Consider the following 16,693-nt stretch of genomic DNA (forward strand, 5'->3'; position numbering starts at 1 on the left):
CGTAGATGAACATATTAAGCTCTTTCAGAACTTATAAATGTAGTACAATGATTGACAAGTTGGGATGACAAACTAGCATCTGGACATCAAATGAACATCTGAGTGATATGACAGCACTTGAAATGTTTGTGAAAGAGCAGTTTGTGGTTGTAGGAAACTTATAAGACGTCAAAGAGACCTTAAACCTTTGCTTGAGAGCTTATAAGGCTTCAAGACACTCAGATGCCTGCTTGCAACTGATTAGATGCCTGCTGCACTCAGATGCCTGCTCAAAAACCACCTCTCAAGATCTACAAAGCATACTTACAAGCATTTGAGAGAGATGATTGCTTATGAATTTCTGCAGCTGAAGAAGCCAACAATATTCAAAAATGAGTTCACGTAATCTGTATGCAGTTGAAACAACGGTCTTCAAATCACTTCATAACCAGAAGAGGATGAGCAAATGGGAACCAACGTGAAAGTTACATGCTATGAGATATTTGAAAACCAGGCAAAAAATTAGCACTCAAGCTCCTATGACCACCTTTCTATGAGTCAAAAGTAAGGATTCCCCAACAAGAAAAACAGAGAGGGAGTCCTCTATTCAGTTTAATGAAGCAGATTTTAAACACCAATGAGATGAATACTAGTTTTCTGGTCAGTGCAGGTCAGCAGGAATCACTGTCCAGAAATTCGACCATAGATCAGAATTCTATTAATCTCTAGAAAAACCAGGACAAATTGTTGTGCACAAATAATTTTCAGGTCAGCAGGTCCCACCGGAATAATACATATTTCATGACTGTCATGTTAGCCTTTCAACATCCCAAAATACTTGGCCACATTTTCTTCAAGATTTAAGACTGCGCTCACACTGCAGTCTAAGAATTGCACCATCAGGGTCAAACTGTAATTGCACCATCAGGGTCAAACTGTACATAGAGTGAAGTCATGATGAAGGCTAGCACTTAAGGACAAGGCAAAAAAGTACCCCACATTTTCTTCATCCAAGCTACAATTGCTTGTGGACATAATAGGGTCAAATTAGCCTTGTTTTAATGCTTCCTGCTTGCAGGAGGCAACTTGCTCACATGTCCAAAAATTGCGAGTCCAGATGTACTGAATATTTGGAATAGCTCAAGGTAACCATTATGTAGGCCTTCCAGAACTAATGTTCTGAATTCCAATCGAATAATAGCATTTGACTGTGTTATCTGTGTTATCGTGCAAAACTTGCATGATCCAATTGCATGAATTGGCCGATAAGTACAAAGGCGTAATTGCAAAAAAATCACTTTCCAATTGTGAGAGCCTGGCAACGTTTCAAGTTCCATGCACCTGACCATACATGTGGTGCATTCCATTCATAGATGCATGAATATCACCTTGCGATAATTGTACTCTTAATTGCTACGGGAGGATGCAATAATTGCAAGCATGGTTGTGCATGAATCACCTGTGCCCAGAAATTAATAAACATTTTATACAACCAAGAGAGATCAACATAATAAGAACATCTCCTAGAAGTTGAGGAAAGAAATCCCACCAATTTATTCACACAAATACTTTGACCAAGCTTTTCACCATTTGTTCACAGGAACTCAACCTTGGTATGTGTCATTGAAACCACTCCTCTTCTTGCCATCATCAAACCTCCAAAATCTAGTTCAAGAGACAGTCTTCCATTTCCCATTTTTCTTGAAGTGAGCAGCACCATGCTCATGTTCCGCGATGGAAAAGGTGTCATAAAGAGCACAGCCTTTTAGGACACAACATTCTATATCTTTGATGACTATTGATAAGATCTTGAACAAGATATTTTCAATTGCCTGCATTAAAGCATAACATGTTGACAATTGCTCTTGGATATTTGAAAAACAGGCACTTTACGTATTAGATTGTAAAATTTCATTAAATGTTTCTCCTTCACATGTTTGAGACTGGAATTTTTGTACAGAGATCAGAGGGAGCAGATCATCTCATCTTGTTCAAAAATATTACAGCTGAAAACAGAAACAACACAATGGGTTTCTCAACTCATGCAAATCCCACGGCCACACAGGCCTACTAGATGCCATCCTAGCATGATGCATTTAACATGGTTCAAAGGAGTCGTCATGGATTTATGTCTAAAAGATTTGACTGGTAGGTGTTTGGTCGTTTCCACCGATCGGAGCCTGCTCACGAAAGCTTACTGAATCGAGATTCCCCCATCTACTTCATCCAGAACCCTGCCTGCAACATCTGCTAAGCCTAGCTCTCAATATAACTACAAGATGGTAACATAATATTCCCAAAACCATAAGGAATGCATTCGTGTTTAAGCAACCTCATGACGCAATTTTTTACAACTTGAACGATATGAGACACAGTCAATAAACAATTATGTGTGCGCATGAGTTGTGTGCGTGTGTGCTTCTGTGTGTGTGTGAAAGAGAGAGAGAGAGAGAGAGAGAGAATTGTCAAATTGGAAGTTTGACCAGGCACTTCCAGGTTACCCCCCTTACTCCTTTGCATATCTTTTTACCGAGAAATCTTATCACCTACTACTTCCACAGCCATGGATCCAAGAGCATGGGAGTCATTTTTGGCATCTTAATAAGTCTCTTACTTGGTGGAAGGTTTGTATTCAACACATCTAGGGCAATAAACTTCACGTTTGAGGTAGACTATGCTGCATCTTTTTTGGACCTGTCCTACTACTTGGGTCAGGACTGGTCTTCATGCTCATTTTCCCAAGATTTCTTTTCGCAGAAGTTCTGGTTGTTTGGTAGATATGCCTCTATGTAAGACTATGCTTAGTTCTTTTGTTGATGTCGCGATTGGGCTCTGTGGTTGTTATATCATGCTCCCCTTAGGTGAATATATATCATTTCTTTTGTTCATCCTTGCATCAGGCTCTCCAAGATGCACATTCTCTTGGAGACCTTCCTCTGGCCTACTTAGAAGTGTTTTATCACTGCTTTTAGTTCATGAATAGCGCTGTTTCATTTTTTGGGACACTTGCGAATATACATTTCTTTTAATGAAATATTGTTCCTTATCCAAGGAAACAAGTGTGTGTGTGTGTGTGTGTGTTCGCGATGGAGCTCATTGCTCCATCGTCGTCTGTTCCATCTGCAATTCCGTCTCACCCTCCATCGTCTGTACATGCTAAGGAACTTTCTTCTGCAGTTCCGTCTCAGCCTTCGTCTGTTCTTTCGTTCCAGCAACCGTCTATTCCGTCGTTCCAGCAATCGTCTGTTCGACTTTCTATAGTTCCGTCGTTCTAGCAACCAACTGTACATGCTCCATCCCTTGCAAGCTCTTTGCTCCAGCCATCGTCTTTTCTCATGACCTCTTTTCTGTTCCAGCCTGAAGCGGTTCCTCCTGTCTCTCCATCTGCTGGCAAATCCGCACCTTTTGTCTTCCAGTCACCTGATCTTATGACAAATAGTTAAAAAGAAGGGCTTCAAATTTCGTTTCCTCTCGGCAGATAAGTCCGTGAAGTTGGATGTAACATGCAAAGGTAATCTGATCATGTAATTCACAGCAAGACCTTTAAACCTTTAGCAAGGAATTAGCATAATCCACCATAGAGAGAGAAAGGAGATGAGGGTAGAGAGAGAGTAGAGTCGACAACCGATTGGGTCCCTGTACCCACTAAGGGCCCCTTCCCCCAATCAGGGGATAATTTGCTTTATAGAGCTGAGAAATACAAAGAACACTCTTCGAGAGAGAACGGAAACGTGCTTCTGAAGAGCTCACTATGCACACGTATAGCAAACCCAAAGACCTGAGAGGCAACGCCGACCAATACCGAGACCTTGATGCTGTCCACACTGACAATGTAGGACGCTTCTGCAAGGGAAAGGCTTGTCTTGTCCACCGAAATGCAAGGTTACTACGTGAGTGAGAGAGTGAAACTAGGAGTGATAGATCCTATAAGAGAGCTGAGAGATGACTGAAATAAAGAGCTGAGAATGAGCAGTGTAAAACTGTAAAAGATAACTGAAAGAGCTGCTGAAACAGACCCTAAATCTTACTCCGTTCGTTGTCCCGACTCCCCGTCTATGTGCTGCGTAACATGTCGAGAAACCATCCATGTGCGAGCTGTATGCTTGACACACACCCAAAAAGGATAGGATCTCTTGAGCCATCATGGGGACATCCCAACTTCTGATAGCTTGAATCTTCTCTGGGTCCAATCGAATCTCTTGAGCCCTAATGATGTAGCCCAAATACTGAATTTCCAACACGCCAAATTCAATTTTCTTTGCGTTGAGGTATAGCTGGTTATCACCTAATAACTGTAGGGCACATCCTTAATATGATGCTCAGCTGTAGCGGAAAAGATAAGAATATCATCGAGAAAGATGAACAGGCACTCCACTCGCCCCTCGTCCGCCCCTTCTCTGCTGCCTCCCCTTCCGCCTGCTGCGCCCTTGCCAGCCCCACTCGCTCCCGCCACCTCTGCCTCCCGTCACCCAGCCTCCCGTCACCTCTGCCTTCTCCGCCTCCATCTCCTCCACCTCCGCCCCCCGCCACCTCCGCCTCTTCTGCCCCCGCGTCCTCCTCCTCTCCCCCACCGGCTCTCCTCTCCTGCCTCCTCTCCGCCCTCTTGCCCTCTCCTTCCCTCATTCCCTCCCTCCTCGCCTTCTCGCCCTCCTTCCTCCTCCGCCTTCCGCCCTCCCTGCCCTCCTTCTATCCTTGCCCCCTCCTTCACCCCACCTCGTCTCCGCCTCCCCGCGTGAACCCGTCCACTGCAAGCTCGTGAGGCACCACGGTGCACCCCACTGTCTTGGCAAGCTGAGGGGAGATGGCATCTTCTGAACTCCCCATATCGAATGGGACAATAAACTGATGACCATTAGCTATTGTGTACGCTGGAAGACGGCATTTGTAGTAGCTGAGGATGGAGGTAGGGATGGAAGAGCCAATACATTGGCAACGGATGAAGTAGGCGCTTTCACAGAGCACCAATGTTCTTGGTGGTACCGCTTCTGCTCGTCGGACTATAGATAGCCTCCCGTAATACCCGCTTTAGCCTTCTCATCTAGAGTCATCTTGGGCTTGGACTCCTTTTGACCAGAAGTCTCGCCGTCTTTCTTTTGGAACTAGTTTTCCTTTTGATCCTTACCCACTGTGGTGTTTGACTGATGTGGGGCTTTGGAATCCCTCTAGACCTACTAGGGCTTTCCCCCGTTCAGCATCATCTCCTGATTCTATGTGAGAGTCAATGCCTGCTCGTAATCCGGCGGGTCGAAGTTGCAATTGGTATAACGGATGTTGGTGTCTAATCCTCAAATGAATTGCTTCATCTTGGTACTCTCTGTCATGCCCAACTGCTGCGCCAGTGTGATGATCTGTTTGTGTTAGAGAAGCATTGCCTCTAGGTCTAGCTTTTGTTGCCTCTCTGCATGGGCGAGCTTTGCGCGTCGCAGTGCCTCCTCATTTTGGCGTTCCCCATGCATCAACAAGAGCAACTTTTTGAAATTTGTGGTTCCTTTTTCTTCCGGCGGCTTTTCTACTTCTTTTTCCTCCATACGTTTTTTGTCTGGTCCAGCTGTCTTCTGCTTTCTTCTAGTTGGGATCAATGTTCTTCGAGTTATTGTAGGAGGACCCAAATCTGCTCTAGAAGGCTCACCATCACTTCTTGAGCACTTGGTGGAAGCGGATCTTGTTGGTAGTCTTTCTCCTCTTCAAAGTCTTCAAGGGTGAATCCTTTTCTTGACCCTTCCATGGAGCTTGATTGTGTGTTCTTTCCGGATCTCAATACAATCATACACTCGCGGTAGTCAAGCTACGGATCTCAACACAACCATACACTCACGGTAGTCAAGCAAACCGAAGCTTTGATACCAATGTAACTGTAGAATCGTTAGATGATAGAGAGAGAGCAAGGTGCAAAAGAGTCGATAGATGATGAGCCGTCACGTCAACTAGACTAATAGAAAAAGAGTGTACAAGGTACTTGTACCGAGACCTAGGACTAAGTGTCCTAGGTGTCACATAGGACTAAGTGTCCTATGTGGCTTAAAAGGCACTAATACTATAAGTGCCTATATTTATGCCTACAAGGCACATACCATGGCCTATAGGGCATCACTAGAACCACCAGGAGATGGCCTACAAACCCCCCTCAATGGGATGGGCTGAAGTATTCTAGAAACGTCTCAGAATACCTGGTATTTTCTGATCATGGTGGCACATGTTCATCCAAAAGGATATAGCCACCTATGAATGTACAAGGGATGTCAGATCATGTAACAAAGGGAACCAAGTATAAAGCCTGTCGGAAGATTTCGAACTTGGGACGAGGAAGTGCCTTTGTAAACATATCTGCTATGTTGTCCTTTGTGGGAAGATAGGACAACTCTATGTCTCCTGCTGACAACCGCTCTCGAACATAATGATAGTGAACTTCAATATGCTTGGTACACGCATGAAACACTGGGTTACGCGCAATGGCCAAAGCACTCTGACTGTCAGTGTAGACCATAGTGGAGGATGTCTGGCGAATACCAAGATCTGTAAGTAACTATCGAAGCCAAACACACTCTACTGTAGCGGTGAAAGCTGTCCTGTACTCAACCTCACAGCTAGATGTGGCAACTGTTGGTTACTTCTTGCTAAGCCAAGAGATACATGAATTGCCAAGCAAAAAACAATTGCCAGTATGTGACACTCTGGTGTCGGAACATCCTGCCCAGTCACTATCCGTGTAAGCATGCATGATAAGTAAACCCTGATCACCATAGAAGAGGGCTAAATCTTGAGTGCCTCTGAGAAATCTGAAGACTCTCTTCACTGCCTGCCAATGCTGTGAACTGGGCATGTGCATGAATCTGCTCAGCTGAGATACTGCATACTGTAAGTCAGGTCTGGTGTGACATAAATAAATAAGGCATCCAATAGCCTGCTGATAAAGAGTGATATCACATGGTGGGCTCCCATCATGAGCTGAGAATTTGAAGCCAGGGTCCACTAGAGTAGAGATTGGCTTGCAATCCTCAAACTGAAAACGATCAAGGAGCTGTCCAATATACTTGGACTGAGACATCATGATAGCCCCCTCAACATGAGCAAACTGAATGCCCAAATAATAGTGGAGCTAAACCATGTCTGACATTTCAAAAACCTACTGCAAATCAGCCTTGAAAGCTGCAATATGCTGAGTATCTAGCATATTATCCACATATAAAATCAGCACTAAAAAATCAGATCCACTCCCACGGACATAAAGAGTGGGTTCTGTGGAGCTATTTTGAAAACCAAGAGATAGTAAGTGTGCATGAATTTTGGCATACCATGCCTTGGGTGCCTGCTTCAAACCATAAAGGGCTTTTCTAAGCCGGCATACCTTGTTTTCAGAATTAACAACCTCAAAGCCAGGAGGTTGTGTGACCTAGACTTCTTCCTGCAGATCCCCATGAAGAAAAGCAGTCTTGATGTCAAGTTGGTGCACTTGCCAATGATGATGGGCTGCAATGGCAATGACACATCTAATGGTAGTGATCCTGGATGTGGGAGCAAATGTCTCCTCAAAGTCAATGCCTTGTTGTTGGGCGTACCCTTTTGCAACAAAACGGGCTTTGTGTCGATCTATGCTGCCATCAGATTTCCTTTTTAATTTGTAGACCCACCGGGTACCAATGGCATGCTTGCCGGGAGGGAGATCTACTAATTCCCATGTGTCATTTTTGGCAATGGATTCTAAGTCAGCTCTCATTGCATCCATCCACTCTTTGATGTCAAAAGCATCTTTATGGCACAAGGGCTCTTCATTGCAAGCTGTAGCAAGGAGTGCAAACTCAAGAAAGTGACCATGCATCTGTCTATTCCCTGATCTTGTCCGGGCAGCAAAAGGCTGATCTTGTTTGCTGTCCCTCAATGTATCAAGAAGCCATCTGGGAACTTGCCTTTGCTGTCTATTGACAGCTCTTTCTTGGGGACGAGCATTTTGCGAGCGAAATCTTCCGAGCGTCTGAGCGAAGGAAAAAAAAAGCTTCCAACTATGCAAAAATATGACAAAAATGGATCAGAAGAAAACATAGTTCCACTTAGAAATATAAAAAGTATTATAGGAATGCCTATTTTATACACGAATATTTATGTGAATCTTTGGGAATGGTGAGAACATAATGGGATGGCTTTTGAAGAAACCCACATGTAGAGTAGACTTCTCTATGAAAATTCCCTTGTGATCCTTCTTACAACTTTTTACTTAATTAGGGGTGACATTGAAAAACCTCTCAACCTATCTTCATGAAAGGGTTTCTCCAAAGAAAACTCATTGAAGCAAGCCATCAAGGTAGTTTCGCCAGTGAAACCCCTTTGAAAAACCTCTCAACCTATCTTCATGAAAGGGTTTCTCCAAAGAAAACTCATTGAAGCAAGCCATCAAGGTAGTTTCGCCAGTGAAACCCCTTTGAACAAGGTCTTTCAAGGTAGTTTCGCTGGCGAAACTACCTTGGACAGCACTTTTAAAAGTGACATAACTTTCACATCCAATGTCCAAATATAGTCATTCAGCCACTCAAATTGATCGGAAAACCGCATTTGAGCACATCTATGGGGTTATATTAACCTTGCATATATAGTATTAAATATTACATGTATTTTATGAGAGTGATATATGAGCCCAAGTTAATACTTATTTACAGTAATTTAAACTTCTGTAGAAACATGCCCATAAATATCTTGTTATTAATACTATAAAAACACTTGAAAGATATTGCCATATGATATGTTTAATAAGTAATTATTTATGTATAATATTATTATATTGAGAGTGATTATGAGGGACATTTCTTAAATGAATTATTTTTCAATACTTTTTTAAGGTAATAACAACGGTACAAAGGAATATCTATGAATAAGAAGATTTATGTTATGTAAAAATGAATGAGTGACTAGTTTGTATAATTTTATGATAAAGGGATCTAGTTCTAATGAAAATAAAAGTGTAAAAACCATGTTTCCTAAAGAAATACTATTTTTAAAATCTCTTGAAAAACACGCTCGTATAAACCTGCTCATAGGTTTTTGCTCGTAAAATTGACGCATCCCTCTTTCTTCAATGACTGCATCATGAATAGTGGGATCATTTTGTGCCTGAAGAGAAAACTGCAAATCAGCATGGGGTAGTGGCTGATTATTGCTTGGTGGAGGGCCTACAGGAGGCTCATGTTGCTGGTCAAAGTCCTCTTCTGAGGATGGCAGAGGTAACCAAGATTCAAAGGCATCAAACATGTCAACATCTGGCTTAGCTTTGCAGTCCACAAGAGGAGAAGCTGGATGTTCAGCAAAGATTACATCTCTACTGACAATAATCTTCCCAGTATTTGGTTGGTATAACCGATACCCTCTGCTCTCCTGGCTGTAACCAATAAATATGCATTTGATTGCCTTGTCAACAAGCTTATGTCTCCGCTGAGATGGTACATGAACATATGCAAGAGACCCAAAAACTCTCATGTGTGAAAGTGAAGGCTTCCTACCTTTCCATGCTTCATAAGGTGTAACAGTCTTCAATGCCCGTGTAGGTGATCTATTCAGCACATAGTTGGCACACATCACTACATCAAGCCAAAATTTATTGGGCAAAGACTTGGCCTTAAGCATGCATCTGGCCATCTCCATTGTGGACCTGTTTTTCCTTTCAGAAACAGGATTCTGCTGAGGAGTGTAAGGAGTAGTGCATGAGTGAATAATGCCCCGTGAAGACAGAAATGCATCAAACTCCTTTGACATATACTCTCCCCCCCTATCTGTGTTGAGGGTGACAAGCTTGCATCCTGATTCATTCTCAACCATATTCAGCCACCTCTGAAAGCATAAGAAAACTTCATATATGGCTTTTAAAGGATATATGCAGCAATATCTTGTGAAGTCATCAATGAAAGTCATGAAATATTTGTATCCCCCAATGGCATTTGTCCTCATTAGGCCATAGACATCACTGTGTACTAGCTGCAATTTCCTTTGTGAGAGTTTTGGACAATTCCTTTGAAAAGGAAACCGATGCATCTTACCCAAAAGACAACCCTCACACACATGTTTGGAAACTGTGTGAGTTTGAGGTACATCATTTGCCATCTGCTGTGAATGTAGCTTTGCAAGAGCTTTATAATTGAGATGACCCATTCTCTCATGCCAAAGATGAGTTTCAGCAAGCTGCGAATCTGAAATAGCAAATGCTTCAATAAAAAGTGCAGCTGAGTGATGATCAAGGTGATAAAGCCCCTTTTGCAAAGTGCCACTGAGAACTATGGCATTGTCATCACGAAGATCATAAGCTAGGCATCTGTAGCCATCAAAAATCACTCTGAAACCTGAAGTGGCAATCCCTGAAATTGAAATCAAGTTGACTTCAATTCCAGACACAAAAAGAACATTGTCAAAGTGACAGGATGGCTTGAAATGGATGTGAGCTGCACATCTCCAATTCCTTTTACAGCATAGGAAGCATTATTAGCACATGTGACAGTCCCCCCTCAAGGTGCATCAGCTAAAGAATGAAACAACTATCTGCAGGATGTGACGTGCTTGGAAGCACCACTATCAAAATACCAAGACTGAGCATCATTAGCAGTAAAGAGTGCATCAGCTTTGGAGGGATCAAATGAGCAATGGACAGCCCATGCCCAATCATCCTGGAGAGCATGTGCATGTGAAGCATCTGCTGGCTCATGGGATTCAATAGCATGTGAGGCATTAACTGTCAATCCTGCTTTCTTTTTCTCCGAAGCAATGCGCTTCCTGCATTCTGAAATATCATGTCTAGGCTTGCGACAATAGTTGCATCTTTTCTTCTTTGACTTACCTGCTGTATTTTTAGATGCATGGGAGGAATTGCAGCTGCTATGCGCAGATTTAGGCTTGCCCATAGGCTTGGAAGCCTTGCATCTTCCTGTCTGCTGGGAAGCAAATGCATGATCAAGAATAATGGCTTGTCTATTAGCTCGACTTTGCTCTTCCTGCAAAAGCAAAGTAACGAGCTAATCAAAAGAATAGTGGTCCGGATTACCCATGGCCACTAATCGAAGGGTTGTAGCAAACCCTTGACATGTATCTGGCAGTCCATTCAGTGTGGTACTGACAAGCTGTGAATTTGGCACCACCTCATCAATGTTGGCAAGTTGTTCCATGAGGTCCTTGACCTTTGTCAGATATGCATCCATAGAATCACCTTCATTCATACTGACTTCCTGTAATTGCCTTCTCAAATATGCAACGCGTGCATCATTGCGAATCTGATAAAGAGAAGCCAATTTGTCCCAAGCATCCTTTGCTGTCCTGCAAGGCCGGATGTGTGGAATAATGATTCTCTTGCATGATAAAGCAATACATGAATGTGCATTTGCATCTCTTGCATCCCATCTTGACTGTTCCTGAGTTGGAAGAGCAGCAGCAGGAGTGCTAGAAGATGAGGCATCAGGAGGTGCAGAGGGACCAGCAGTAGAGGCAACCACTGTAACATTGGCTGGCCTCAGATCAACCCCAGAAACAATATTCCATAAATGCTTTGCAACAAGAATATGTTTCATGAGATAAGACCACATCGAATAGTTGGTGCCATCCAACTTATCATCTTCACGAAGAACGCCAAATAGATCTTGATTGTTCCAAGCCATAGTAAATGTGATATCCTGAAAGAGACCTGAAAACCCAAAAGCCTCAAGGCTATCACTGCAAAGAGCTGGCTGTCCAAAAATGACAGCAAATATCTGCAAATTTCCAACCCAAATCAAAGGGCAAATGCAGATCTGACCCAAATGTGACTGTGGCAGGCAATGTTCACTGCAAAAACAGCAAATCTGGCAAAAGCCCCAAATTTAATGAGGGCAAATAGGCCAAAAAGAGGGCAAATGCAGAAAAGCCCCAAATTTTGCTTAGATTTTTGCAAAAGTGACCCAATGTATGATAATCTGACTCAATGTCCTTCAGAAAAGACTCAATGTCTGAAAATCTGACTCAATGTCCTGCAAAAGTGACTCAATGTTCTCCAATTTGTCCCAATGTATTGCAATCACAAGAGAAATTGCAGACCAAATCCAAAAAAAATTGAATCTGTACGTCTGCTCACGTACGGGCTGTACAGCGCAAGTACTGAATGCAGTACAGAACAGGTACCAGACCTTCGTACACCTGTACGGAGAGATGTATGGCGCAGGCTGAGTACGGTCATTCATGTGTGCAGGCTGAGTACGGTTGTCCGTACCATACGACTGTACGGAAGGGAATGCAGGGAGTCCGGGGGCAGGAAGACGAGAGCCTTGCTCTGATACCACTGTAGGATCGTTAGATGATAGAGAGAGAGCAAGGTGCAAGATGATGAGCTGTCACGTCAACTAGAGTAATAGAAAAAGAGTGTACAAGGTACTTGTACCTAGACCTAGGACTAAGTGTCCTAGGTGTCACATAGGACTAAGTGTCCTATGTGGCCTAAAAGGCACTAACACTATAAGTGCCTATATTTATGCCTACAAGGCACATACCATGGCCTATAGGGCATCTCTAGAACCACCAAGAGATGGCCTACAGTAACATGCAACGGTAATCTGATCGTGTAATTCATAGCAAAACCTTCTTTAAACCTTTAGCAAGGAATTAGCGTAATCCAAACCGATTGGGTCCCTATACCCATTGAGGGCCCCCTCCCCCAATCAGGGGAGAATTTGCTTTACACTTAGAGAACTAAGAAATACAAAGAACACTCTTCAGATCTTCGAGAGAGCACGAAAACGTGCTTCTGAAGAGTCACTGTGCACACATATAGCAGACCCAAAGACCTGAGAGGCAACGCCGACCAATACCGAGACCTTGATGCTATCCACACTGACGATGTAGGACGCTTCTACAAGGCAAGGGAGAGGCTTGTGCTGTCCACCAGAATGCAGGGTTATTGCATGAGTGAGAGAGTGAAAACTAGGAGTGATAGATCCAGATGACTGAAATAAAGAGCTGAGAATGAGCTGTGTAAAACTGTAAAAGATAACTAAAAGAGCTGCTGAAATAGACCCCAAACCTTAATCCGTTCGCTCTCCCGTCTCCCCGTCTGATGTGCTGCGTGACACCTTCCCAGAGGGCTGAACTGATGCCAAGGGCTGAGGCTGGTCAAAGGGCCACCGCTGGGGAGTGTCAAGCTGTTCGAAGGGGCTGGAGAGGAGCTGTAGGAGGCTGAAGAGGGGGGGGGAACTGAATGGGGAAAGAGGGCCTGGAGGCCCCCTATTTATAGGGCTTTTCGGGCTGAGCCAACCTGCACCAAATAGCCGACTTTTCAGTCGGCTGTTTTGGAGCTGGTTGGCTGGTCCCTTGGCCCCATAAAGGCATCCCTAGGCCCCATAAATGGCAGCCTAGGGAGGGGTGCATGGTAGACTATAAAGGCAGCCCTTTCCTCTGCCATTCTCTTCACTTGTTCTAGACCTGAGGGGCCCCAAATGCAGCCTGATATAGTTGCATTGCAGGAGCATAATCAGCATATGTATGCTGGTCAATATGGGCATTTTTCTCGCTATGAAAGAGAACATACTTTTTCAGGAGTGGTTTTCCTGGTGAAACATGAATTACAGCCAGTGGTTGCTCTAAATGATTGTCAAGGTAGAGGGTTGATTATTCAATGTCTTATACAGGGGGAAGTTTTTGAGTTTGCTTCAGTTTATGAAGCCACAATCCGCTCATAGCAAAGGTTTGATTTGGGCTCTTATGAAACAACATGCATTTATTTGTGGAGATTTTAATAATGCTCCTCAACCAGGTAACAACACATCAGGTCATACTCATATGTTAGCATATGAGCGTCAGCATTGGTGTGTTTTATTGACTCAGCTCCCTCTTATTGATTTGTGGAAAGATGTGCCATCGGTGGATGTGAGAATAATGTCTCCCACTCCACACACTGAATAAGAAGAATTATTTGCACAAGTCACCTTCTTTTTGGTGGGTGGAGGATGTAGAGATACAGACAGACTCTTCTTGGAAGTGATGTGCTTTGAAGCACCACTGTCAAAATACCAAGTATGAAGTGTCTCATTGACACTAAGAGAGCATGCATCCTTTAAAGGATCATAGCTGCAAGTCAAAAAGGATATGGGTCATCATCATTAGTGGCTGTAGCATCTGAACTACCCACTGGAAAATCACTGGAAAATCTGAAGTGCAAGACAGAAAGGCATATTACTCTTCCACAAAGTTGGCTGCAACATCTCCCCCATCATGAGAATGTGGAGCTAATGCATTTGACACAGCCATACCAGAATCCCTTTTCTTCTCTTTGGCTATGCGCTTCTTGCATTCTCCAATATAATGACCTGGCTTCTTGCAATAATGACAGATGCCCTTCTTTTTCTACTTATCTGCATCACCCTTTGCCTTATAAGAGGGCTGTTCTGGATCAGCTTTATGCTGATTTGTGGGCTGATTGGCATGTGGCTTTTGCTGCCCTTTACCCTTGGGCTTGAACTTGGAGAGCATGGCATGCTCGCCAGCCCGAGTTGCCATATTTCTACGTGTTTGCTCCTCCTGCAACAGAAGTCCTACCAACTCGTGAAAAGAGAGAGGATTGCTGCCCCCCCTCAAGCGAGGTGTGGAAACCAAGATAGGACTCCGGAAGAGAGTTTAGAGTGCTGGTGATCATCTCTGAATCCGGACTGACTTCATATATATTCAGCAACTGTTCCCTCAAGTCCTGAAGCTTTATGAGGTGAGAATTCATGGAATCTCCCTCATCCATATGCGTATGGGAAAGCTCTCGCTTCATAAAGGAAACTCTGGCATCGTTTCTTGCTGCAAACATACTCTCTAGTATCTCCCAAGCTGCCATAGATGTCTTGCATGTCCGAATGTGATGTATAATGAACCTCTTGACAGAGAGAGAAATCACTGAAAGAGCTTGAGCATCTCTGAACCTCTTGACAGAGAGAGAAATCACTGAAAGAGCTTGTGCATCTCTAGAGTCCCATCTTTTATGCTCTGCCATGGGAAATCCTGGAGCGGCTGCTCCAACTACTTATGCTGCATTTGCACCTCTACCCCTGCCTCCAGCTGTAGGAGTGACAGGTGTAGCCACTGTATCTGGTCTTGCTTCATCTCCATTGGCATAATCCCAAAGATGTCTGCCAACCAAGATATTGCGAACCATGAAACTCCACAAGGAGTAGTTGGTGCCATGCAGCTTATCCTCCTGTGTGAGAACTCCGAACACCTCATTGGGGTTGTTTTGAGCCATTTTCACCAAATAATCTCAAAAAACACAGCAAACTGACCAAGTAAAATCCCTTCCTGGGATGTAAAATGCACAAGTAAAATTTGCAAAGAAAGTCTGCCCACAGTGACATATACTGTCACAACCTATCGAAGGCTCAAAATGCACTTCAATGCTCTGTTGAATGCCCAAAAATCTGCAAATAGAATCTGCAAAAAGTGGCAAAAGTCTGCAAATGGACTCGTACTGAGTCCAAAACTGCTTGCAAACTTCCAAAATGCTCTTGTACCTGCAAAATTGCAACCCAAATGCAAAAGCCCCAATTTCTTGCGGGAAATTGCATACAAAAGAGGGCAAATGATATGAAAACCCCAAATGTTGCACAAATTGCACTCTGCCTACAAAAGCCCCAAATTTCACTGCCAGATTGTAGTGTAATTGCAAAAGCCCCAAACGTCACCAAAAATTGCAGATCTACTGCAATGTCTGCTCCCAAAATCGAAGCCAAACAATGGCGAAATGCACAACTGAGCCTATAAAGGAATCTTGCCAACAGATGATGGACACCGGACACCTTCAGCTTGCAAAATGAGACAAGGAGAGCTGCAGGCATAGCCAGAGAGCAGAGGACTTGCACACTATGCCAGATGGGGGAGATCGAGACGGAGGAGCATTTTCTATGTGTCTGTCCGGTCTACTATGAGATCCAACGACGATATCACTGCCTCTTTCAGGAGGGGCATGGCTTTGGTCCACTCACACGGTTGATACATTTTCATGATCAGGTCTGTGTTGGGCTCTACCTGCTTGAGATGCGCTGATAAAGAGACACACTAATGCGACAGGCCAAAGAGCAGCATGAACTGATGCCATAGGTCACCATCGACAGATCACAGACTTCTATGCATCAGCGTCAGCTGCCCGTGTAGCTGAGGGAGAGGAGCTTGATGAGATGAGGGGCATCATGGATCAGTAGTAGGACTGTCCACCGGGATGCAGTCAGACGAGTGACACACACTCCATGTACGACGCGGAGAGAGCCCAGAGTACACACGATCGAGTCCGGCCTATCTCATCCCTTCTCAGAGGCGACCACCAGAAACGAGGCATCACCCTTGACGTAGCCCACCGGATACAAAGATTGAGGAGACCACGCCCTCCCCCACGTCGCGAGACAGCTCGACAAACACAGATACAAGATCTTCTCACATCTAATCAAAGTGCCACCAGGTTACCTGGATATATGGAACCTGAGCACGTACTAGGAGTGCTAGCCCTGAGAACCTAACACACTTCTGTTACTTTGCTACTCTAGTATTTTGCTTTGCTCACTAGCTGAGCATGTTAGCATTTGCTTTCAGTTTTTCATTTTTTTCAGTTTTCAGTTCTCAGCAAGGGTCTTAGTGAACCCTTCGCTTCAGCCCTCAGTGGCTTGTATGAGGTACTTCTTGGGTTCGCACTTTGTCTCATAGGACCGCGAGGCCTCTCGCAGATGTTAATATATCTTTCTTTCTTTCTTTCTCT

The 16,693-nt window shown here is 43.9% G+C and overlaps 1 protein-coding gene across 4 annotated transcripts in view; it reads right to left on the minus strand.

The window, feature by feature from the left end:
• Positions 1 to 595: 595 nt before the first annotated feature.
• The window catches only part of LOC147881734 (U-box domain-containing protein 52-like), a 102,561-nt gene continuing 86,463 nt past the window's right edge, over positions 596 to 16,693 (minus strand). The window contains exons 10-11 of one of the 4 annotated variants that reach the window (XR_015543963.1): positions 1,589 to 1,811; positions 596 to 1,438 (exon numbers count right to left, since the gene is read on the minus strand). The gene's annotated coding sequence lies outside the window, so the exon portion shown is untranslated. Of the gene's footprint in view, positions 1,812 to 16,693 lie in introns of all 4 variants that reach the window. The other 3 variants (XR_015543962.1, XM_087401811.1, XM_087401810.1) reach the window with 3 other exon arrangements.

The sequence above is a fragment of the Dipteris shenzhenensis genome, chromosome 30 (genome assembly GCF_047967505.1).
Source record: "Dipteris shenzhenensis isolate YYH24624 ecotype China chromosome 30, Dip_SZ_1.0, whole genome shotgun sequence".
NCBI lineage: Eukaryota > Viridiplantae > Streptophyta > Polypodiopsida > Gleicheniales > Dipteridaceae > Dipteris > Dipteris shenzhenensis.